The sequence below is a fragment of the Tursiops truncatus genome, chromosome 3 (genome assembly GCF_011762595.2).
Source record: "Tursiops truncatus isolate mTurTru1 chromosome 3, mTurTru1.mat.Y, whole genome shotgun sequence".
NCBI lineage: Eukaryota > Metazoa > Chordata > Mammalia > Artiodactyla > Delphinidae > Tursiops > Tursiops truncatus.
Window position 1 is genome coordinate 68,473,067 of NC_047036.1, and position 26,366 is coordinate 68,499,432.

Here is a 26,366-nt window from a genome sequence, read left to right on the forward strand (position 1 = left end):
GCATGAACCCTTGTCCCCTGCATTGGCAGGCGGACTCTCAACCACTGCACCACCAGGGAAGCCCATGAGTGGAAATTCTTATTATCCAAGAAGTTTTTTCCAAATAAACTAATTAGCTTTCAGTTAGCTGATCATCGTAGACGTCTTCAAATATCCAATGAAGTAATCTGTCATCCTTTTGAAATGGAAAAGAGTTTAAGAATATTATCAATAATGTTGTAAAGTTATAGGCTACTTCATGAAACTCAAAACAAAGGACAAAAAATAGACTTATAGTAATTCTAAACTAGGGTCTTGAATATGTTTCTTGGATAATTGTTTCATAACAAAACAAAATATTAACTGCCATATTTGCTGGTAATTCAATTCTTGCCTTTCCACACTGTGTGGAAAGTATACTTTAAAAAAAATGAAAATCTTACTAACATCAAAAATCACTTTTCAATTAAAAGTCTTCACCCAAAAAGAATTTGGAAAAATAAAAATATTTATAGGGTGGAGTGGTGTGTGGAAAACCCTAGAATCAGTCATTTTATACATTCTGTTTTGTGTGAAGCTTCACTTTAAAGTCATGTAATGACATTCTTAAGAAAATCCCTGGGTGATTAAAGACAACATAAACAAAGATGATTTGATTATCTTTAATGTCTCATAGTTTTGACTGTGCTTTTTTATTTCTGAGGTACATTAAAAAAAAAGCTACAAGTATAGATGAGATAGAAAAAAGAAAGAGACAGGTTTTAAAAGGGGAAGGGATGGATCCAAGGGTAGGACAGTCTGTCACAGCAACAACAACCAAGAAAGGAAAATTTCCATAAAGGAAATAGTCCTACATGAATAAAAGATTAGCTTTATACGAATGGCATGTACACACCAACTTCATTTCAAGGATGTTTTGCTTTGTGGAAACCAAATTGCTGATCACAACATGAATGTGGTGCTGAAACTATGTCACACAATCTTTGAGTCTGGCACATCTATTTCGTATAAATACTACAAAAATTCAATTCTCACACCAATTTTCCCTATCTGAAAAACTGCAACATATTTAGCTTTGACTTGTCCACATATATTCTTTATACATTAAATTCTCCTTTTTTATTTTTCATTTGCTTCTGAATATAAAGTAGTACAACTTGACACTAATGGATCCAAACAATACTAGGTTATTTAGCAGTAACCTAGATTATCTGGAACATGTTAATATCAAATTTTATATTATTATCAAAAATTGTTTTGCTTCATCACATTTTAAATATGAAATGTAATTAACATAGCATAAAATTCACCCCTTTAAACAATACTCCAGTTGCTTTTAGTATATTTGTGGGGTTATGCAACCATCACCAGTAATTATTTCAGAACATTTTCATCACCCCAGAAAGAAATCCTATACCTGTTAGCAGTCTCTCCCATATTCCCTCTCCCCTCAGCCAATGGAAACCACTAATCTACTTTCTGTCTCTATGAATTTGCTTTTTCTGAACATTTCATATAGGTGAGATTATACAATAAATTATCATCAAAGTATGATCACAAAATTTAAAAACATAGAGAATCTGCATACCCTTGAGAATATGACAGTAGAGCACAATTAAATATTTATATAAAATAATACTGGTAGGCAGAGAAATGTGATGGAGGAAGATGTGTGCAAAAGATTATTGGACATAATATCTTATAATGATGCCTCTTAAAAATATTTAAGTCTCACCTCTTACTAAATCAAAATCTCCAAGAAGAAAGCCTGAGCATTGGTATTTCTGAAAAGTGTTTCTGGGAATTATGATATTTAGCCAGGTTTTGGAACCATTGCAATAGGCCATATTTTGATTCATTTCTAATGAAGGCTATTTCTAGCCATTGAGTGAATGACACATTTGCAGGTATTTAAGCCATTGAATTATTCTGTTTTGAAGAAAAGAGAAAAATATATAAATAAAAGATTCAGTAACAATCACATTCTATGCTAATGTTTTCATAATCTTTTAGCTTCTTTATGCAGTGATTAATTGCTTAATTGTGTTTCTTAGACATCTACAGATGTGCATAATTTAAAAATTTTGAAATGAAAATTAGATTCATATTTATTTAGATTTCTTTGTTCTTACCTTCATTTGTTTTGCATAAACAATGCTACACTTACTCATCCAAATCAATGCAAACAGAGAAATCATGCTCCTGCAAATTATTTCATTTATACTTTTAAATAGAATCATAATCACCAGAAGAAAATATTTACTTGATAGTTCAAGTGTCATGAACATTTTACATATAATTTATTTCTTTACTTAAAAAAGTGATCAATATTGAATTGAAGATATGATAAAAGATCAATACAGTTTCATTTCCAATGAGTGAGTACAATGTACCAATAAGTATACTTTATTCTACATTCCCTTCACAAATATTTTTCCATCAGTATCTGCTTCAAACTTAGTAACTAAATGCTTCCACTTATTTTAAAGTGTAATTTCTTTTTTAATCCATCCCTTCATATTTAACCTCCCTGATACAAGATTTGGTAAATTGAGTTGCCAGAAGTTTATGAATGGTGCATAATATTTATTGTTAAAATAGAAATGCTGGCATGAAACTACTTGAATGATGTGGTAAAATCAGAAACTTGCCCCATAAAAACAGACTAAAATATGTGTTGCACATGTGATATTTATATGTGGAAGGCAAGGGAGGAAGCAAGAAGGGCAGTGGTTGTATTTAGATGAGGCATGAAGATGGGGAGGGAAAATTAAGAGTTTTAAAGCAACTTAACTTTGAGATTGAGTCTTCATCAAAAATATAATTCCAGATGAAGTTCTGTCTCAGAGCTGGCCTTAAATATCCAAATGTATCAAAGAGCATATAACTTCCATAGGTTTCTTAACCACTCCAGCAATTTTCAGGGGGAAAATATACTGCCCAAATCCAATTCTTTGTAAATTTTTTACTCTAATATTAGATGATGTAGTGTACTCCATTCCTAAAACATTTTAAGTGTCTTGATTCTCCTTAATTGATTACTATTTACTCCTATAAAATTCTGATTTTTAACATCCCTACTTCCTGTTATTTCCTGGGCAATCTTTGCAACTGAGGTTAGTAGGCAGAATGCTATGTCAATATATGGAACTAAAAACAGATTGGGTCAATGATATTGCAATTCATTGAGGAAATCCTACGTTTGCATCTGAATTTAAAAATAGACCTTTCTTCACTGGCTTACTTTTAGTTTCAGAGTTAGTTTACTGTTTTGGGTTTTTTGGTTGTTGTTTTTTGGGGTTTTCTTGTTTTGTTTTTTTTGCGGTACGCGGGCCTCTCACGGTTGTGGCCTCTCCCGTTGCGGAGCACAGGCTCCGGACGCGCAGGCTCAGCGCCATGGCTCACAGGCCCAGCCGCTCCGCGGCATGTGGGACCCTCCCGGACCGGGGCATGAACCCGTGTCCCCTGCATCAGTGGACTCTCAACCACTGCACCACCAGGGAAGCCCCTTGGGTTTTTTTCAATTAACTTTCTATTAGCTCTGCTTCTAATTCCTCAGTTATAGATTTCTTTTTCTCAAGGCAAAGTAGATAATATTTTGTAAAACATTTAAGACCTTATTAAGGGGTCCTTCAGGTTAATCCTTTCATAAGGAGAGGAATAGTTTCCATTGAAATTAATCACCAGTCTTCTAGTTAATCAGTTTTACTATTTCAGGTTTTCATATGCAGAATTTATTCCATCAATTACATATACTCATAATTTTTCCTTTTTTTTTTTTGGTCTCTCATCTGTCTCTTGCTCTGTTGCTTCACTCTGTCTTCCTTTGATCTTACTGATAGTTTGTATTTTTGAACACTGTTAAATAGCTGATTAGCCACTTTTGTTACTTCTAATATCAATACATCCAAAATAAAATTTCTCCAATTTTTCCGAGGTTATAATCCACACATGTACCTATAGAATGTACCATATACCTCTGGCTTTTTATTGTCAGACCAATATTCATATCTTAAAATAAAACCTGAATTGTGGTGTCAAATTGTGCCAACATGATATTTTCACTAGATAAGCCTCAAGCAAGATTGTGTTCTGGAGCGCAATTGCTTGGGTCTCTTAATAACCTTGTTCTTTTTATACCTATATCCAAATTATTAAATGATTTATAACTTATCAGAGTTTATCTTAAACTCTAGTAAATCATGCAATACAGCAATAATGTTTGATTTGAAAACATAAATGTGTGTATTCAAATGACACACATGACTCAGATCTGAGGACTGGATTCTAATCAAATCAGTACAAAAGCAAATTTAATTCTCCAGCCAGAAACATGGTTCTTGTGCTGGATTTCTTTTTTTTTCCCCCCTTATTCTGATACATGGAAAATTCTACTTTTCTCTCTTCTCCCAATAAGGAATTTATTGGCTGTCTGCATAAAGTATGTTGCTCTCATTCTGACAAGGTGAAAGCATTAGTGCTCTACATAGTGATATTGTCACCACCACCCTTCCTCACTGTTGCCTGTTTACTTTTTGCTCCTAAACTACAGAAATAGAAAGTGATTTAAGTTTTACTTTTCTCCTCTAGAGTCATGATGAATAATCACAAGGATGAGCCAATATGTTTTAAAAATCCAAAGGATAATAACTCTGTTGTATTCATTTTCTCAAAACATATGCCCCCTAGAAAGCATATTTCATTTTTGAAACTTTAAAAAGTATTACCCAGCATGATATTGGATGGATTCATAATTTACAAGTCACAAACTTACAAATTCAGAATAAACCATTAATATTTATAAGATGCTATAGTGCCTCTTACCTAGATTAATATATACCGAAACTGCATTTCTTTCTGAAACTGAAACATAATTCATTTTACAAATGACTGAGAACCAAAAAGATATAATAATTCCACAGTAACAAGGGGAACGATGAATGCCATTTTGGAACCCTGCCTCTAGCTTATTGGCACCAGGACCTGGCCCTACCCACCAGCCTGTCAGCATCATTACTGGAACACGTCAGGCCAAGCAACTAGGTAGGCAGAGACATAGCCCCAACCACCAGCAGGCTTGCTGCCTTCAGACCCCATGAGCTTACACCCACCCCAGGACTCAGTCCTGTCCAGCAAAGGGACCAGAACCCAGCCCCATTCACCAGCGGTTCAACAAACAAACTCCAGGACATAAAGGGCCCTGCAGTCAGAGATCCTGGGACCCAGCTCTACCTATCAGTTAGTCAGCAGTAGCCCCAGGATGTTCTGGTCCTCAGCCCTGCATACCGGCAGGCCAAAACCAGCTCTGGGACTCCTGGCCCCTGCAGACAGAGGTACCAGGACATGGCTCTACCCATCAGCAGACAGATCCTGGCCCCACATCTCTGGGGCTCCACAGACTTTGTCAGAACCCAGTCCACCCACCAGCAGACCAGCACCAGCCCCAGGAACCCTAAGCCCCAGCCCCACCCACCAGCAGGCCAACACTAGATCCAGGAAACATCCACCCCAGAGCCTGGATCTACCCACCAGTGGGTAAGCACTAGCACTGGGACCTCCTGGGGCTCTGCAGCCAGCTGCCTTATGACACTGTCCTGCCCAATAGTAGCCATCAGCCTCCACACAAGACAGGGCCTGGCAACCAAATGGACCAGGGGCCAGCCAAACCTAGAAGACTGCCCACAGTAGTCATCCCATTACAACAGAAAGGCCCATGCAGCACACACAGGGGTCACTCTCAGAGCAAATAGACCTGGTGACTGAGGGAGTGTGTTGCTGGGACACATAAGACATCTCCTACAAAGAGGAATGGCTTCAAGTTTGGGAAACATAAATAAACTACCAAATTCATAGGAGTAAAAACAGCTAATTAGCAAAATGAGGCAACAGAGTAATATGTTCCAAACAAAGGAAGAAGATAAAACCCCAGTAGAAGAACTAAGTGAAGTGGAGATAAATAATCTACCAAATAAAAAGTTCAAGGTAATGATCATAAAAATGCTCAAAGAACTTGGGAGAAGAGTGGACAAACACAGTGAGAATTTTAACAAAGGGTCAGAAAATATATATAAAAAAAATGAAACAGAGCTGAAGAATACAATAACTGAATTTAAAAAAAAAGACAATAGAAGGAATCAACAGTAGATGAGATACAGAGGAATGGATCAGCAAGCTGGAAGACAGAGAAATGGAAATCACTTAAGGTGAACAGAAAAAAGAAAAGAAAAAAGAATAAAAAGAAATTGGCAGAGAGCAGAAGCAAGAAGAACTACAGTTCTGCAGCCTGTGGAAGGAAAACCACATTCACATAAAGACTGACAAAATGAAAAGGGAGAGGACTTTGTACCAGATGAAGGAACAAGATAAAACCCAAGAAACACAACTAAATGAAGTGGAGATAGGCAACCTTCCAGAAAAAGTATTCAGAATAATGATAATGAATATGATCCAGGACCTCGGAAAAAGAATGGAGGTAAAGATCGAGAAGATGCAAGAAATGTTTAACAAAGACCTAGAAGAATTAAAGAACAAACAGATGAACAATACAATAACTGAAATGAAAAATACACCAGAAGGAATCAATAGCAGAATAACTGAGGCAGAAGAACAGATAAGTAACCTGGAAGAGAGAATGGTGGAATTCACTGCCACAGAACAGAATAAAGAATAAAGAATGAAAAGAAATGAAGACAGCTTAAGAGAGATCTGGGACAACATTAAATGTAACAACATTCACATTATAGGGGTCCCAGAAGGAGAAGAGAGAGAGAAAGAACCTAAGAAAATATTTGAAGAGATTATAGTTGAAAACTTCCCTAACATGGGAAAGGTAATAGCCACAGGAAGCACAGAGAGTCCCAAGCAGGATAAATCCAAGGAGAAACATTCCAAGACATATAGTGATCAAAGTGACAAAAATTAAAGACAAAAATTATTGAAAACAACAACAATTTTTTTTTCAACAAAAATTATTGAAAAAACAAAAAAATACAATGGAACTCCCAAAAGGTTAACAGCTGACTTCTCAGCAGAAACTCTTCAAGCCAGAAGGGAGTAGCATGACATATTTAAAGTGACAAAAGGGAAGAACCTACAACCAAAATTACTCTACCCAGCAAGGATCTCCTTCAGATTCAATGGAGAAATCAAAAGCTTTACAGACAAGCAAAAGGTAAGAGAATTCACACCAACACACCAGCTTTACAACAAATGCTATAGGAACTTCTCTAAGTGCAAAACACAAGAGAAGAAAAGGACCTACAAAAACAAACCCATAACAATTAAGAAAATGGTACTAGGAACATAATATAGATAATTACCTTAAACGTGAATAGATTAAATACTCCAACCAAAAGACACAGGCTCACTGAATGGATACAAAAACAAGACACATATATATGCTGTCTACCAGAGATCCACTTCAGACCTAGGGACACATACAGACTGAAAGTGTGGGGATGGAAAAAGATATTCCATACAAATGGAAATCAAAAGAAAGCTGGAGTAGCAATACTCATATAAGAAAAAAATAGACTTTAAAACAAAGAATGTTATGAGAGACAAGGAAGGACATTACATAATGATCAAGGGATCAATCCAAGAAGAAAATATAACAATTATAAATATATATGCACCCAACATAGGAGCACCACAATACATAAGGCAACTGCTAATAGCTATAAAAGAGGAAATTGACAGTAACACAATAATAGTGGGGGACTTTAACACCTCAGTTACACCAATGGACAGAGACCATCCAGAGAGAAAATTAATAAGGAAGCACAAGCTTTAAATGACACAAATGGATAGATTTAATTGATATTTATAGGAGATTCCATCCAAAAACAACAGAATACACTTTCTTCTCAAGTACTCAAGGAACATTCTCCAGGATAGATCACATCTTGGGTCACAAATCACGCTGTGGTAAATTTAAGAAAATTGAAATCATATCAAGCATCTTTTCCAACCACAATGCTATGAGATTAGAAATCAATTACAGGGGAAAAAAAGTGAAAACCACAAACACATTGAGGCTGAAAAATAAATTACTAAGTAACCAAGAGAGCACTGAAGAAATCAAAGAGGAAATCAAAAAATACCTAGACAAATTACAATGAAAACATGATGATCCAAAACCTATGGGATGCAACAAAAGCAGTTCTAAGAGGGAAGTTTATAGCAATACAAGCCTACCTCAAGAAACAAGAAACAACTCAAAAAAACAATCTAACCTTACACCTAAAGGAACTAGACAAAGAAGAAGAAACAAAACCCAAAGTTAGTAGAAGGAAGGAAATCATAAAGATCAGATCAGAAATAAATGAAAGAGAAACAAAGAAAACATTAGCAAAGATCAATAAAACTAAAAGCTGGTTCTTTGAGAAGATAAACAAAATTGATAAAACTTTAGCCAGACTCATTAAGAAAAAGAGGGAGAAGACTCAAATCAATAAAATTAGAAATGAAAAAGGAGAAGTTACAATGGACACTGTAGAAATACAAAGCATCCTAAGACCACTACAAGCAACTATATGCCAATAAAATGGACAACCTGGAAGAAAATGACAAATTCTTACAAAGGTATAATCTTCCACGACTAAACCAGGAAGAAATAGAAAATATGCATAGACCAATCACAAGTAATGAAATTGAAATTGTGATTAAAAATCTTCCAACAGGGCTTCCCTGGTGGCGCAGTAGTTGAGAGTCTGCCTGCCGATGCAGGGGACACAAGTTCGTGTAGACATTTTTCCAAAGAAGACATACAATTGGCCAAGAAACACATGAAACACTGTTCAGCATCACTAATTATTAGAGAAATGCAAATCAAAACTACAATGAGGTATCACCTCACACCAGTCAGAATGGCTATCATCAGAAAATCTACAAACAACAAATGCTGGAGAGGGTGTGGAGAAAAGGGAAGCCTCTTGCACTGTTGGTGGGAATGTAAATTGATACAGCCACTATGAAGAACAGTATGGAGGTTCCTTAAAAAACTAAAAATAAAATTACTATATGACCCAGCAATCCCACTACTGGGCATATACCCTGAGAAAACCATAATTCAAAAAGACACATGCATCCCAATATTCATTGCAGCACTATTTACAATAGCCAGGACATGGAAGCAACCTAAATGCCCATCGACAGACAAATGGATAAAGAATATGTGGTACATATATACAATGGAATATTACTCAGCCATAAAAAGGAACGAGATTGGGTCATTTTTAGAGACGTGGTTGGATCTAGAGACTATCATACAGAGTGAAGTAAGTCAGAAAGAGAAAAACAAATATTGTATATTAATGCATATATGTGGAACCTAGAAAAATGGTAAAGATGAACTGGTTTGCAGGGCAGCAATAGAGACACTGATGTAGAGAACAAATGTATGGACACCAAGGGGGGAACATCACGGTGGGGGTGGTGGTGGGATGAAGTGGGAGATTGGGATTGACATATATACTCTAATATCTATAAAATAGATAACTAATGAGAACTTGCTGTATAAAATATAAATAAAATTCAAAAAATCAAGAAAAACTATAATAAAAATAAATGATCACCGTGTAAGAGACCTCTGAGGCAATATCAAGCATAATTCATATTATTAGGACCCAGAAGGAGAAGAGAAAGAGAAATATACTGAAGACACAATAGCTGAAAATGTCCATAACCTGGAAAAGGAAACAGACAGTCAAGTTCAGGAAGCACATAGTCACAAATAAGATCAACCCAAACAGGATCACACCAATACACATTATAATTAAAATGGTAAATATTAAAGAGAGAATATTTAAAGCAGCACGGTAAAAGCAACAAGTTGCATACAAGGGAACGCCCATAAGGATATCAGCTGAATTTTCAGCAGAAACGCCGCAGGCCAGAAGGTATTGGCACAGTTTACACAAAGGATGAAGGGAAAAACCTACAACCAAGAATATTCTACCCAGCAAGGCTTTCATTCAAACTTGAGGGAGAGATTAAAAGTTATACAGACAAGCAAAATCTAAAGGAGTATAGCACCACCAAACCAACTTTACAGGAAATGTTAAAGGGACTCTTCTAAGTGAAAATGAAAAGGCCACAGCTAAAAACATGAAAATGACAAAAGGAAAAATCTCAGTGGTAAAGGCAAATATAAACTAAAGGTAGTAAATCAATCATGTATAAAGTTAGTAGGAAGATTAAATTACAAAAGCAAAAAAATCATCTATTTTCATAATAACTAAAGAGATACACAAAACAATAACATATAAATATGATGTCCAAAACAGTAAATATGAGAGGTGGAGGAGTAAAATTGCAGGGTTGTAAAAATACATTTTAACTTAAGGTATCCACAAATGAAAATAATCACATATATATAGATTGCTATATATAAACCTCAGGATAACCACAAACTGAAAACGTATAACAGATACATACACAAAAAAGGGAAAGGAATCCAAACATAACATTAAGAATAGTCAATAAATCACAAGGGAATAGAAAAAAAGAAGAAGAAAGGAACAAAAAGAACTATATGACCAATCTTAAAACAATAAACAAAATGTCATTGAGTGCATAAATATCAATAATTACTTCAAATGTAAATGAACTAAATGCTCCAATCAAAAGACAGAGTGGTTGAATGGATAAGAACATAAACAAAACTGGTATATATGCTTCTTACAAGAGACTCACATCATATCTAAAGACACACTCAGACTGAAAGTAAGGGGATGGAAAAATTTATTCCATGCAAATGGAAATGAAAAGAAAGTCAGAGTAGCAATACTTATATCAGACAAAATAGACTTTAAAACAAAGATTTCACTAAGAAACAAAGAATGACATTACATAATGATAAAGAGATCAACCTAAGAAGAAGATATAACAATTATAAATATATATGAGACCAACATCTGAGCACCTGCATACATAAAGAAGTATTAACAAACATAAAGAGAAATTGACATTGACATTACCACAAAAATAGTAGGGGACGTTATCATGCCACTTACATCAATAAACAGATCATCCAGACATAATGTCATAAGGAAACAGTGGCCTTAAATGACACATTAAACTAAACTGACTTTATATATATATATATATATATAGAACATTCCATACAAAAGCAGAAGAATACATATTCTTTTCAAGTGCACATGGAACATTCTCCAGGATAAATCACATACTAGGACACAAAACAAGTCTTAGTAAATTTAAGAAACTTGAAATTATGTCAAGCATCTTTTTTAACCACAATATTATGAGACTAGAAATCAACTACAAGAAAAAGGAATGCAAAAAACACAAACATGTGGAGGCTAACTAATATGCTACTAAATAACAAATGGATCACAGAAGAAATAAAAAAAGAAATAAAAAATTATCTGGGGACAAATGAAAATGAGAACAAAACAATCCAAAATCTATGGAATGCAGCAAAAGCAGTTCTAAGAGGGACGTTTACAGTGATATAAGCTTACCTCAGGAAACAAGAAAAATCTCAAATAAACAACCTGACCTTACACCCAAAGCACCTAGAAAGAACAAACAAAACCCAAAGTTGCTAGAAAGAAAGAAATCATAAAAATTAGAGCAGAAATAAATGAAATAAAGACTACAAAAACAATAGAAAAGATCAATGAAACTAAGAGGTGGTTCTTTGAAAAGATAAAATTGATAAACTAGGATCTTCAAGAAAAAAATGAGACAAGGCACAAATCAAGTGAAAAAGATGTTACAATTGATATATATCACAGAAATACAAAGGATCATAAGAGGTTATTTCAAACACTATAAACCAATAAAATGGGCAGCCTAGAAGAAATGAACAAATTCCTAGAAATGTTCAATCTCTCAAGAGTGAACCAGGAAAAAATAGAAAATATGAACAGCCCAATTACCAGCAATGAATTTTAATCAGTAATTAAAGAAAAAAGCCTCCCAACAAACAAAAGTGTAGGATTAGATGGCTTTACAGGTGAATTCTACCAAACATTTAGGGAAGAATCAACACCTATCCTTCTCAAATTATTCCAAAAAAATTGCAGAGGAAGGAACACTTCTGAACTCACTCTTTGAGGCTAGCATTACCCTGATGCCAAAATCGAACAAAAATATCCCACAGAAAAAGGAAATTACAAGCCACTATCACTGATGAACATAGATGCAAAAATCCCCCACAAAATATTAGCAAACCAAATCCAGCAATACATTAAAAGGATAATTCACCATGATCAACTGGGGTTTATCCCAGAGATGCAAGGATTTTTCAATATCTGCAAATCAATCAATGTAATATAGCACATTAACAAAATTTAAGAATTAAAAAGAAAATGCTTATCTCAATAGTTGCAGAAAACTGTACTCAGAAAACTATAAGACACTGATGAAAGAAACTGAAGACAACACAAACAGATGGAAAGATATATTGTGTTCTTGTATTGGAAGAGTTAACATTGTGAAAATGACCATACTACCCAAGGTAATCTACCAATTCAATGCAATCCCCATCAAAATACCAATGGCATTTTTCACAGACCTAGAATAAATAATTTAAAATTTGTATAGAAACACAGAAGACTATGAATAGTGAAAACAATCTTGAGAAAGAACAGAGATGGAGACATCACACTCCCTGATTTCAGGCTGTACTACAAAGCTACAGTAATCAAAACAGTATGGTACTGGCACAAAAAAAGATGCAAAGATCAATGGAACAGAATAGGAGCCCAGCAATAAGCCCACACTTATATGAGCAAGTAAACTATGAGAAAGGAGGCAAAAATGTACAATGGGGAAAAGACATATTCTTTAATAAATCCTGTTGGTGAAACTGGACAGCTACATGCAAAAGAATCATATTGGACTTCTCTGTCACACCTTGCACAAAAATAAATTAAAAATGGATTGAAGACTTAAATATAATACCTGAAACCATAAAACTTCTAGAAGAAAACATGGGCAGTATGCTCTTTGACATCAGTCTTCATAGTATTTTTTTTTTTTGATATGTCCAAAGGGAAACAAAAGCAAGAAGAAACAAATGGGACTACATCAAACTAAAAAAACTTCTGCATAGAAAAGGAAACTATTGACAAACTAAAAGGCCACCTAATGAAAGGGAGAAGATATTTGTGAATGATAAATCTGATAAGGGGTTAATATCCAAAATATACAAAGAAAGCATACATCTCAACATCAAAAAAAAATTTAAAAACCCAAACTACCCAATTAAAAATGGGCAGAGGATCGGAATATACATTTTTCCAAAAAGACGTACAGATGACCAAACAATGAAAAGATGCTCAACATCACTAATCATCAGTGAAACGCAAATGAAAACCACAGTTAGATATCATCTCACACCTGCCACAATGGCTATTATCAAAAATACAACAAATAACAAGTGCTAGTGAGGATGTGGAGAAAAAGGAACTCTTGTGCAATATTGGTGGGAATGTAAATTGCTGTAGCCACTATGGAAAACAGTATGGATATACCTCAAAAAAAACTAAAAATAGAACTCCCATATGATCCAGCAATTCGACTCCTGGGTATTTATCAAAGAATACAAAACACTAATTAGGAAAGATATACACACCGCTATGCTCGCTAATAAGAATGGATAGTTGATTGGATGTGACCAGTGAGAGAGACGGCAAAACCAAGGTTTCCCTCAGATTTTTTTCTGTGGATTTAGAATAAACAGTGATGCCATTAGATATGAAACTTATAAGAGAGGGAGATAATAAGCTCAACACTGAGCATACTGAGTTATGTTGAACACAGGTGGAGTTATCCAGAAGGCAGCCGGATATGTGCTTCTGTAGCATGGAAGATAGATCTAAGCTGTGGATACAGACATGAAGATCATATCCAGATCATATCCACTGACTCCATGTGATTAAATAGTTAACCAAGATGAGGTTTTACCAAGCCCAGTGGAACTTTATCTAGTAGTTGAAACCCCCACCACACCAAACATTTTTTCATTTTGAGGCACCAACAATGATGAGTACAGTTAAAAATCTCCAGTTTTAAGAGTCATATTGCAGTAAAATTTTCTGTATATTTCTTCATTATAAGTGAAATCTTTTGAATACATCTTATTTGCAGAGGATATATTTTAAGTAACATTTAATACATACACCATAATCTTAAATATTTAAGGCCACTTTCTTTAAAATTTATAAGTATATTTATTTCTTACATTGTCATTAAAATTACTATGTAAATTGTCTCTAAATTAAAAGTTCTCATTCAGCAATTTTTCTCCATTCCTAAAGAGTCCTCTTCAGCTACCTGGTAAATAAAACACAAGATATAAGAATAGTAACTTACTCAAGATTTTTTTAAAGACTTTGTTATTTTTTCTATACCCGTCAGTTGGGTTGGCTTAGCTAATATCACTTACTTGTGATTCTAAGAGGAAACAAATTACTGAATAACTGAGTTTTCAAAAGAAAATTTTCTTTTCAATTTTTGGTGCTTACTTTTTCCATCATTATTACAGACTCATAGGGGAGAAATATAGAGAAATTCAGAGCATTAAATAATATAAAAATCTATGTAGATTCATATTGAAAATATTAACAAACACAAAATATGCCCAGCTGTCTGCCACAAAGAGAGTAATTTGTTTCCTCCATCTAGGTACAACCAACCTGTTTGGCCAGGATTATTTTAAAGTGACCAAAATATTGTCTCTTTAAATTATTCCATCTCTTTGAGTGGCCCCAGGGTAGCTCCATGTGAATCAGCAAAGCTGGCAGAAGAGGCTGAGTAGCAGCATAATAACATGTCAGAAATTTCTCACTTCCCTCAAAGTCTTCCATTGTTCCTGAATTTCTCTCCCCTCCTTCAGAATGAAACATTTTTAAGGATAAAAATAACCTCTCCTCCAAATGCAGATCCTCATTCTAAGTGAAATATTTGCTAAATTTCTGAAATTAGCCACATTTCCTGAGACTTACAGCACATTGTTTCTTCTGTAGCCAGCATACCATGGGTACAAAATGACACAAAAAAATGTGGCCCCATAATTACTCTTCATAACTATGAACAAAATTCATAATTTCTTGAGTATTTGAAGAAAAAATACTTTTTTTCTTCCCTTTTCCCTAGTATATGATGCTCCTCAGTTCAACTGTCCCAGGTAGTCTTGTACATGCTTAGCAACAGCAACCAAAATCTCCCTAGTCACACATAAATTCATCAAATTCTTAACAATTTATTCGTCTGGGTTTTGGCCTGATTTGCCATCACTGATTCTGGTACATTCAACACTTATTTTGTTTCTCTGTATTTATACCTATACTACCTTTTAAATTGAATTAATTTCAAAATGAACATGCTTGAAATACAGCAAAAACTCCATCACCTACAATATGAAGTGCAAAATCTTTAGTTCCTTATGATTTGGCCCAAACATTTCTTCCTCAGCTTTTTTGTTTAGGTGCACTCTCTCATAAGAATCCATCAGTATACCACTGTGAAATCTTTGAACATTTGCCACGTAGATTCACAGATGCAACATTTTGCACGTGCTCTTTACTCTGAGAAAAAGTTTGTTCATGAGATTGTTCTTTCCTGGGCCTTTTCCTAGAGAATCTTAATTGTCCCTGAAGGCTTAGCACTAAACCTCAGAACTCTAAATGACTTGCAGATCCACACTAATTCCACTAGCACAGCACAGAGTCAAGCTACCCCTTAGTCTCTCTGTGAACCTTCGGCACATACTTACTGACCTGCACCTGTCTTCCTGGGATGCTGAAGCTAATGTGACAAACAAAACAAAGCCCCTGCTCTCATGCAACTCATGTTCTTGTCAAGAGGCAGAAAATAAATGCAAATAAAATGTGGTGACAAGTAGTAATGGTACCATAAAGGAAAATAAAGTATGGATTGGAGAATAAAGAGGCTAAATAAGGGCTAGTTTAGGTAGGATTATTTGATAAGAACTGACTGAGGGTGTGGTGTTTAAACACTCGAATAAGTTGTCCTTGTAGATACCTTCTTCAAAACTTCTCATTATATTGTAATTAAAGTTGAAATTCTTTTATACATTATTCTTGAATTGGGTAGTTTTTCACTTAAAAAAATGGCTTTGAAAGCAGGTAATTGAAAAGTCATACATTTACATCAGAAGCATTTTATTTTATTCTACAACATATCAGTGTACTTTCATTTGCCAGTATCATGATATTGGGCCAAAGCCCTTTATTTGAGTATGAATCTGCTGATTAAAGTTTTACATCATCTTTCATACAATTCATATATTGGTCTCACTCAAGTGTAATGAGAAATCAAAGATAAAATGTTCTAAAGAAAGATGTATTTCATGATTTTTTTTCTCAACCTTTGCAGGCTTTTCAGTCATACTCTAAATCAATTATAATTTTAGTGACTTATTTTTATCAATTATTTCCAAAACATTTTCACAGTACTCAAATAAATATTAATTTTCTTTTATACACATTTATATAATTTATGTTCTTTTATTTAACATAAATTATGAAATTATAAAAAGCACAATTCACAAAGACAAAGTTGCAAAGTACTAGTATTACTTTTTTCATTAAGTTGGTTGTGGGTACATGGGCATATATTTCATTATTATTATTATTATTTGTTGTATCACTCTATTGTATATACTATTATATGTGGTGGTTTTTTTGTTTGTTTGTTTTTGGTTTTTTGCAGTACGTGGGCCTCTCACTGTTGTGACTTCTCCCCGTTGCGGAGCACAGGCTCTGGACGCGCAGGCTCAGCGGCCATGGCCCACGGGCCCAGCTGCTTCGCGGCATGTGGGATCCTCCCGAACCGGGGCACGAACCCGTGTCCCCTGCATCAGCAGGCGGACTCTCAACCACTGCGCCACCGGGGAAGCCCTATATGTGTATTTTTAAAAAAGTAAATTAATAGTACGTTCAATTAGCATAAACATGATTGGGAAAAATAGCCAGTTCTCATGGTAAGTATGTAACACTATTGGTAGTGAAAGCAGGAAAGCACCCCAAATTACCATAACTTTCAGTGTAACACGGACATCCATCAATTATGTGTTATTGTAGGAATGAGAGCGCCAGTTCACATCTACAATTCAATTAACTATTAGGTGGAATTTCTGTAAGAAAGTTTCTCTTACATTTGTAGGCAGGTGTCTGTCTCATCTACTCATCTGTGATCTCCTTACATTTAGAGCCTGGCTTTATTCAGACCTGTGCAATTCTCAGGGCTTTGAATGGTGTTGGCCCAGTATGCACATAATAAATATTTGTTCAATGAATAAAAGAAGGTTGAATGCAGAAGCATACGCACATTTGTTTTACTTATGCTTTTCTCTATCACTTAAGAAATTGAGTAGTTCACACTCTAATATTTTGTTATTTGCATCTTGCTGCTGCACTTAGTAACTTGGAATTAATTGGGTAATAGTATTTTCAGTCTCCAAGTTATAGTCGCATGATGAGTCACAGGAAAACGGGTTTCAAGCATGCACATGATTTGTTGTTTTCAGGCGTGAAATGAAGTTGTGTTTATAATGTCTGATTAGAAAAAAAGCTCTGTTGCATTCTCAAATTTCTATAGAACTATAGGAATTATTTAAGGAGTTAAAAAAAGTTACAATCACAGTTTACCTAGAAACTGATAAAGAAGTATTTCAAATCCCTTGTTTCCTGAAATTAGAATAAACCTTTAGAATCCTAAGAACATTAATGTGTTTGGACAGGTATTTTATGATAAAATTAAGCACCATGGCTAACAGCACTGAATGCTGTTGACAGGCTATAAAGCCAAATACCTTGTTGTATCAGCATTTGCATTCAGGATTAATTTGGTCCATGTACAGAAACAAACGCCTTATTGAATTCCATAGGACATAATACCCCCTCTGTAGGCATAGAGCCATCCCACAATATCAGTTTATTAGTCTTAGAAATTACAGAATTCCAGCTCCAGCTCTTCCTTATGAGGTTCAAAGACCAAACAATTAAACAGGAATACATTTATATTTCTAAATGCTCAAAATAACTGGTCTCTTTGGTGTTATCCATTATGGAGAATTCTATAAATTTAATCCTTAAAGACATATCTTCTGAGTCTGTGTCTAAATGACATCAGAGCATTAAGATGAAAAGTAGAAAATTTAACTATCCAAATGTCTGTTAATATCTTGCATCTTGGCATCATATAGATAAAAAAGTTGGGACATTGAAAACTGTCCTTTATTATATATGCTCTGAATCACTTATATGCAGTAACAAAGTAGATTTGAGCAGCCTCCCCACTGAGCAATGTCGCTTTCACATCAAAGCACAATCTTGAATATGAGCATCCCTCTAGGAGCTAGGAAATACCCTTAAACAAATTTAAAGGCTCAGCTGGCCAAACCTAAGTTAGGTGAATTTTATAAGCATATGTATGTATATATTATACATACATACATGCATGCATATGTATATTATACATATATACACACACACATGCATACAACACATACATTAGATATATATAAAGTCTAATGTATACATAGATTAGAAGGGAAAGACTTCACCAAAACAGAGGCTTGAATTGGATCTTAAAAGAAGGCATGGGGAAAAATATTAATGCATGGGAATTTTATGAGTGAATAAAGGGATTTTATTTTTGCTAGAGGAGATTGTGTACAAAAGCATGGAAGTGTGAATGTGGTGCCTTTGGGTAACAGCATAGTTTGGTGTGGCTGAGATATAAGATGCAGAGGGATCTTAACTCACAGAACAAATGAAATGGAACATTTCCCCATAATCAATAGGAAGAAATCCTTGATACAGCTATGCAGGTCCATACAATGATGCAATAAAACCTAGTTATTAAGAGCATATCTTTGATACCACACATTAAACTAGTTTTAATGTTCCCTTCATTAGAAGTTTTAAGTTTGGAGGACAGTGTGCTTATGTATGTTCCTGGCAGTATCTTTATGTTTTCACATCTATGTTGCAAGACCTAACCTTTATCCCAGGTGCTAGGCCCATGATTTTTAACTCTCCCCAAACTGCTTCTTCTACCATTATTGTACAATTGCCCCCAATCTGATGTTTTCTTTTGATCTTCATACTTCCTTCTCCTGCACATTTAAGCTTAATCAAATATAACTTTTCAATGCCTATAGCAACTCTTCAATTTTTTTCCATGCCTACTTGCAGCTCTCAGTTGGGTCCACATCATTTCTCATTTCAATGACTCTAATAGGTTTCTAACCAGTACCCATGATTTAAGTTTTCTCTTACCCATTTTGATGCATAGTGATGATATTTAGAAAAATCTTAAAATCACAGCTTTAATTATGTTAGTTCTCATTTCAATAGTTTCTCCTCATTGCCCATTACCTAAATAAAACTCATCACACTTTTAAGCCTGGCCTTCAAGTCCTTCCTTAATCTGGCCTCAATATATCCATCTAGCCTCATATTCTACTACCTTGTTTATGCAGTCTACGTGATTGGCAAACAGAATTGGTTCAACATTACTCAAAATACTCTGCTCTCCACTCTGTGCCTCTAATCACATTTTTCCTCCACTTAGAATGTCTTTTCATTGTCATTGCTTTCTGAAATTCTACCATCTCTCAAGGATCAACTTAAATATCACCTCTAGATGACAAATTTACTAACTCTCCCAACCAAATCAAAATACTTCCTTGCTTATACTTTCACTATTATCTGAAGTATATTTGTTATGGCATTTAAGATTTTGATTTATTATACATTTTATTTTATAATTATTATTTGTTATTTTTATGTTTATTTTATGCTTTTAATTGTTTTTTATTTGTTTACTGGTAACAAGACCTAGCATGTACCTGGACACATAAACATTTAAAAATTGAGGTATGATCTACTCTTCCTTCTGCCACTATATTTATCTTTGTAAAACACAGATTTGAGCCCATGGCTTTGTTGGTTTAAAACTCATACACAAGCATTAAGCATGATTATGTAGCCTAAATCCATGTACCATTTCTTTTGTTAATTAATGCATTAATCTATCAAATATTTGATGAATGAGAAAGGTATTAGGAACTTTAAGAAAAATAAATAGATTTTTTAAAGTAAAGTTTTATTTAGTGACTGAACAAGAGATAAATATGTGTCAACATTCAATGTTTTCCATATATTTTATATACCTTATCCTGGAAAACTTATCTATTTGATGAATTTTCCCCAGTCTCCTTTCTACAGTTAATAACCAAAATGATGTTTCTTCATATGGTTCAATAATTCAAAGGAAAACAACACCTCAACTTTACTTAGACTTAAACTTAAAAAGTAACAGTACATTACTCTTTTGTATTTCCACCTCCAGCAAAGAGAAAGTCAATGTCTCTGACTGAGAAAAAAAAAAACAAACACTAAAATTATTTTTTAAATTTAAAAATGTTTTAAATATCAGATTTTAAAATGCAAAAATATAACTGAATCACTGTGCTGTACACCTGAAACTAAAAGAACATTGTAAATTTACTATACTTCAATAAAAACAAAACAAAGCTAAAATAAAATGTAAAAATATGCTCTAAAATCTGAACTTTATGCTTTCAAATAAAAGCATCTGTTAAGACACATATTTGTTTTACAAAAACATATGTTTAAATTAGGAATTCAACATAGAAATACCTGTCAACACAGGATATAGTGGTATTTTTTAAAGTGGTTATTATTCTCTGACTCATGTAAATCTTAGGTATAAATCCAAGTCTTTCTCATGAAATTCTATATTATTGTATTATTCTCCATCTAAATTAATAATAATAGAATAAATTTACCACATAACAAAAAAAAAACTTTCAATATATAGTTAACAAATTACCCAAAATGTAGATGTTACAGGTGAGAATGGGGAAAAAATTAAAATATGATACCATCCCTGGACAAAAAGAAAGTTTTTCTCAGCCCTCTCCTACTGATTTCCACACCTACCTCTGTTAGACACCTACCATCTTAGAGACCTCTGACTCCATTAGAGATCTAGACACCATCAGCTTTATTCTAAGTCAGCTGTCAAGTTAGTTAAAAAATTATTTAATAAATAAGCATCTCTATTTATTATTCCTTCTGGAGTACTTATGCTTTAAGAGACTTTGCTTGCTAAACTAACTAAATGTATCAAAAAGGGGATATATAGGGAATGTACTAGAAAAAGATCCATTTTTGGAGCAGCTTTTCCCATGCATCAAAATCAAAATGGTATAGATGTACCTCAGGATGCAATTGCCACACCATCAAAGTATTTCTAATACCAAAGAAGAGTAATTTATAGTTAATGTATTTTAATATGGTAATCACCATGTTCATTTTAACACTTAGATTATTAAAAAAAGAGGTAGATAAGGTACTAGAATAGAAAGGAAAAAAGAATCAAAATTTTATAAAAGATAAGAAAGAAATTATGTCTAGTTCAATTTTGAATTAATATCAAACCATAATTCATTCATTAACATCCAACTAATCTACAACTTACTCTGTAGAAAAAACTAAACATTGGTAACCATATCCTATAAACAGTATAATGCAAAGTTTCTGGACTTTATGAAAAAATTAAATAATGCTTTTCATTGTTACTGGTACAAGTGCAGATCACTAGGAATTCTATAAACTTAAAATAGAATGCCTCTTTTTTTTTTTTTTTTTTTTTACGGTAAACGGGCCTCTCACTGTTGTGGCCTCTCCCGTTGTGGAGCACAGGCTCCGGACGTGCAGGCTCAGCGGCCATGGCTCACGGGCCCAGCTGCTCCGCAGCATGTGGGATCTTCGCGGACCGGGGCATGAACCCGTGTCCCCTGCATCGGCAGGCGGACTCTCAACCACTGCGCCACCTGGGAAGCCCAGAATGCCTTTTTAAAAATGAAATCTATGGCTTTAAAAGAGAATCCTTCAAATAGATTTTTTTTGTTCCCTTTGTTCAGTACTCAGCACACTTAAACAAAAACATTTGACTAAAAATAAGGTGATGTAGGCAGTAATGGCCCATCTATAATGTAAGACCCTATTTCCTGAAATAACTCTTAATTCTGCACAAAATACTTAGACATTAATTTACTGAAATTGAACTAACACTAGTAAATACCTTGGTGCTTCAATTTAAAGATAATAAATTTGCCCCTTTAATAAAAGCAAATATGGTTTTGTTTTATGGTGAAGACTCCACAGACATAATGAGGATAAAGATAAGAAAATGATTCTGTGGTTGTGGACAGGCAAAGTTAACTGAAAACATAGAAAATCAAGTCCAAATCTTGATAGTGTGAAGGGAGATGACCCAGTGTATGATGTAGGGAACTTAGTCTCCGAGGAAGAGAGAAATGAGTGGATTCCCTGATACTAGAACAGGTTAGCACTATGGGATAGCATTTAATATCAAACGATCCATCACCAATCTCCCACTGTCACCTTACCCAGTGAAAATAACTGAGCTATATGGAGCCTAAGAGATAAAGAAAGAATGAGAAAAGTGGAAATCGGAGAAAGACACAGAGAAAGAGTGAAAAACTACCCTCCATGGGAATGAATAGAATTACCAAGCTACAGAGGCAAGGTCAGATCCGCTCTGCACACCTGACATCAGCAGGTGCTCAATGTAAGCCTGAAGAAATGCCCCCAGGGATGCAAGTGTGAAGGAGAGGGTAATATGCCATACTTCTTTTGCTTTCTCATGGATTGGCCATCCCTCTATTAACTGAGAAAGTAGCTTGTGTGTTAGATGTGTTTCCTGAAAATCAACAATGAAAACATGTAAAATAGTAAAATTACCATCAGGGAGAATTTGGACTGTACCTCCTGGTTGCTTTTCCTGTGGAAAATCTTATGAACAAAGAAATGGGGGACTACTGCATTTCTCACCAAGGTCAAAAATCATATGCTTCCATCTTATCCATGACAGGAACTTAAAATAGCAGATGTATCCACCCAGTTTTTATTAGGACTATGTTGTAACCTTTGAAAACAGGCGTTTTCCTACTTTAAAACTGTCCCAGAGAAAGATGCTTCTAGATCCACAGCAGAAAAGTTCTTTCGCCCAATCTTTCAGAATTCATACCCTGAAAAGCATACAGTGAAGAAGATCTTTCTTCTCTATAAACAAGTCTCTCAAGGAGCTCATCCTTTGCCTTGATTTTTCTTCAGTGCAGACAAGGTTTTCATAGACAACATTCAAATCATCCCCTGAGCCTTCAGTACTCTATGCTAAGAGTTTTCTGAGTATTTTAACATTTTGATTAAATGCTTACATATTTTCCAATCACTTTAATGATTAAACAAAACTCTGTGAAAAAAATTGCAATCACTTAATTTATTACTTATCTATAATAAATTGACTCAAATTTGATTTCTTTGTTTCAAATGTATCCAGGCAATTTGTTTCCACAATTACTAAATTAAAAAAAGTAAACATTTTCTTATCAAAATGTCAATATATATATATATTTTTCAATTATGCTTCAAAAATACATCCAGGAGTACATTTGCAAATAGGATGCTTAGCTACTCATTTTATTAATTTTGCCATTTTGAGTTTGGCAAGCCAGTTTTTCAAAGCACTTGTGTGTGGAAAAAGGGCTTATTTTTGTGCTTTTTTTATATAATAAGTTTCAGCTGATGAGTTATTTCATGCAAATAATTAAATACCAAATTACAATATGTGGTGAGTAGAAAATTACTAATAGAATATGCCTATCAAATCTGAGGAATATTAAAATGTGCATATGGGTTCAGTTCAGTTAACAGAAAAATTGGATTCCAATCATTTACTCTTGATAGCAATTTTGCCCTCTGTTCTTAGGTTCACCTGATATAACATTACAAGACAAGCTATATTTGCAAAATACCACCTGGGATCATGCCTTGCACAATATCCATTATTTTCTCAATAGTTTTATGCATGTTTTGTACATTATTTGAAAAGTCTTCAGGAACACAGTTGACATGTAACCAAGGGATTCTGTTTTTGCAACTTTTCAATAAAAAGTGGCACAGCTAAAAATCAGAATATAAGAAGGTTTCTATGGAGAAATATATCAAAGTAGCTGATTAAAAATGGAAAGACTTTTTACTCTTCATAAATTCTATGAAATTTCTATGAAAGTTGAAATACTAATTAACATAATAATTGTTTAAGGGCAGTTAAAAATATTTTCACATTAATCCTTCTATTTAAATAAAGGCTTTTTCACACTTGCTACTCAGGCTATTATGTACTTTCATTAATTTCATTTCTTGTCAGAAAAAAAGATTGTAGCTTTACTAATGGTAATACAGGGCCTGAAAACATTACCAATGCTATATAAATAGATGTACACTGGGAAGAAAACAATTTTTAGGTATTGTTATTGTATGTTATAAAAATGACACCTCACACAAAATGTCATTCATATTTTTTAGCAAATATGATCTTCATTATATTTATTTAGTCTTACTCTATCCTAAACTATAGAAACAATATTCCATGGGTATCTTCAAAAATGCATATTATTTAGTCACAAAGGGAGCTGTATATGAGAGAAGTGAGAGAGTAGACTAATTCTATCAATTTATCATAAAAGAAATCATTACTGTCTTCCATACAATGAATTAATGTTGTCACTTTTGTACACATATAAATTAAGTGACATAATTATATAAGCTAATACTCAGTAGGTACTTTTTAAAAGGTTTTAGCCATATTATCTCTTTTAATATCAAACCAATCCTATGATGTAAGTACTACTATATTTTTTCCATTTCACAGATAAAGAGATTGAGGCCCAGAATTTCAATTTCTTTGAAACTTTTAAAAGGAAAATCTAAAACTACTTGTAAATTTTTCGTATTAATCAAGAATAGCATAGTATCTTATCCTCAGTGGATACTCAATAACTAAACATTGCTATGTCTTCTAAGAATGTTCCACAGGACCCTGGTTTGAGGAATACTAATAAGTATTGCATGAAAATTATTGCAGCATCCAATATATTTGGAAAGTTTTAGTCAAAATTAAAAATGGTTTCTTTTCTGTAGGACTCCTGAGAACCCAAAGTATGACAATGTATTAAGAAGAGTATGATTTGCTCTATTTTTCAAAATTGTAAAATTAGAGAAACTTCCTTTTTCAGGCCTTCTCTCTTGAAGAACTAGCATTTGGCAAAACATTTTCAGGACATTGCTTTAAATTTTTGTATATTCTAGTGATTACTTATATGTTCTTTGAAAGTGTTAGGTCTTGGTAAACAAAGTGTCATTTAAATTTGCAGTCTTTGTTCCTGATTCTTTGCCTTATGAGGGAAGAAAATTGATCATAAACCTACAGATTTCCATAATAAATGAAAAATGGTCACTGCTCATGTCTAATATTTGGTGTGTTTTAGTCAGGCATTTTAGTTGTAAGCCACAGAAACAGATTCAAGTTGATTTCGGCAGAAAAGGAATGTACTGAAAAGATATTAGTAGCTCAGACAATCACTGGATAACTGGAGAACCAGGCTCAGAAACAGCGTAAGATGATGCTTAAGATAGTGCCATAGAACTGCTGCCATGCAACCAGTTCCAGTGCAGGACCATTGCTTAGACTAGCGTTACTGCTGTGCGACAGTGACAGCTGACAATGGGCGCTACAACTGGTACTGCTGTTACTCTTGCCCCAGAAACTCAATAATGTTTTTACAGACTCTACCATCAGGAGGAAATTTCTAGTTTCCTCTTGTTTGTTCCTAGTTTCTGAATCAAACTCTGGGGTAGATCCATTTGATTGGTGGATCCATGGACACGTACCTATAACCTAGCTGAAGGGAGGCTGGAAAAGAAAGTATTTGACAATTTTATATTCCAGCCTCCCATCAAAACTCATAATGTGAGGAATTCCTCGATCCCTAGGAAGGAGTTCAGGTTCTAAGTAGTTAAAATGGATTAGAAATATTCACCATCTGGAGGCACCAATCTTCTGTGTAAATTGAGCTCTAATGGCTATGGCTTGCTCTCACCTCTAGCCCTCCACTTTCTAATTTGTTGAAGCTATGGAATTCTACAAAGATCTCTTCTCTTTAATTCACATATATAGCATTTGTATGCTTATCAGGCATGCCTAAGTCCTGTAACGGGAGCTTGAAGCTCCTAACATGGTGCTTAAGTTAAAGATATTTTTGTCTAAACATATTATTGTAAACTAAAACTATAATCAAGTGATAAGCCTCTGAAAATTTATCTTCTAGTTTATCTGCTTTGGGAAAACATAATCTATTTTCTACTCTCATCTCCTACCCCAAGGTAGAGATCAATGATTAATTGAAGCTTATGTCCAAACATCCAAAACTGGAGAAGAAACTCAATGGAGTAATTCTTGGCCATAGGAACTAGAGATTCCACATGTGG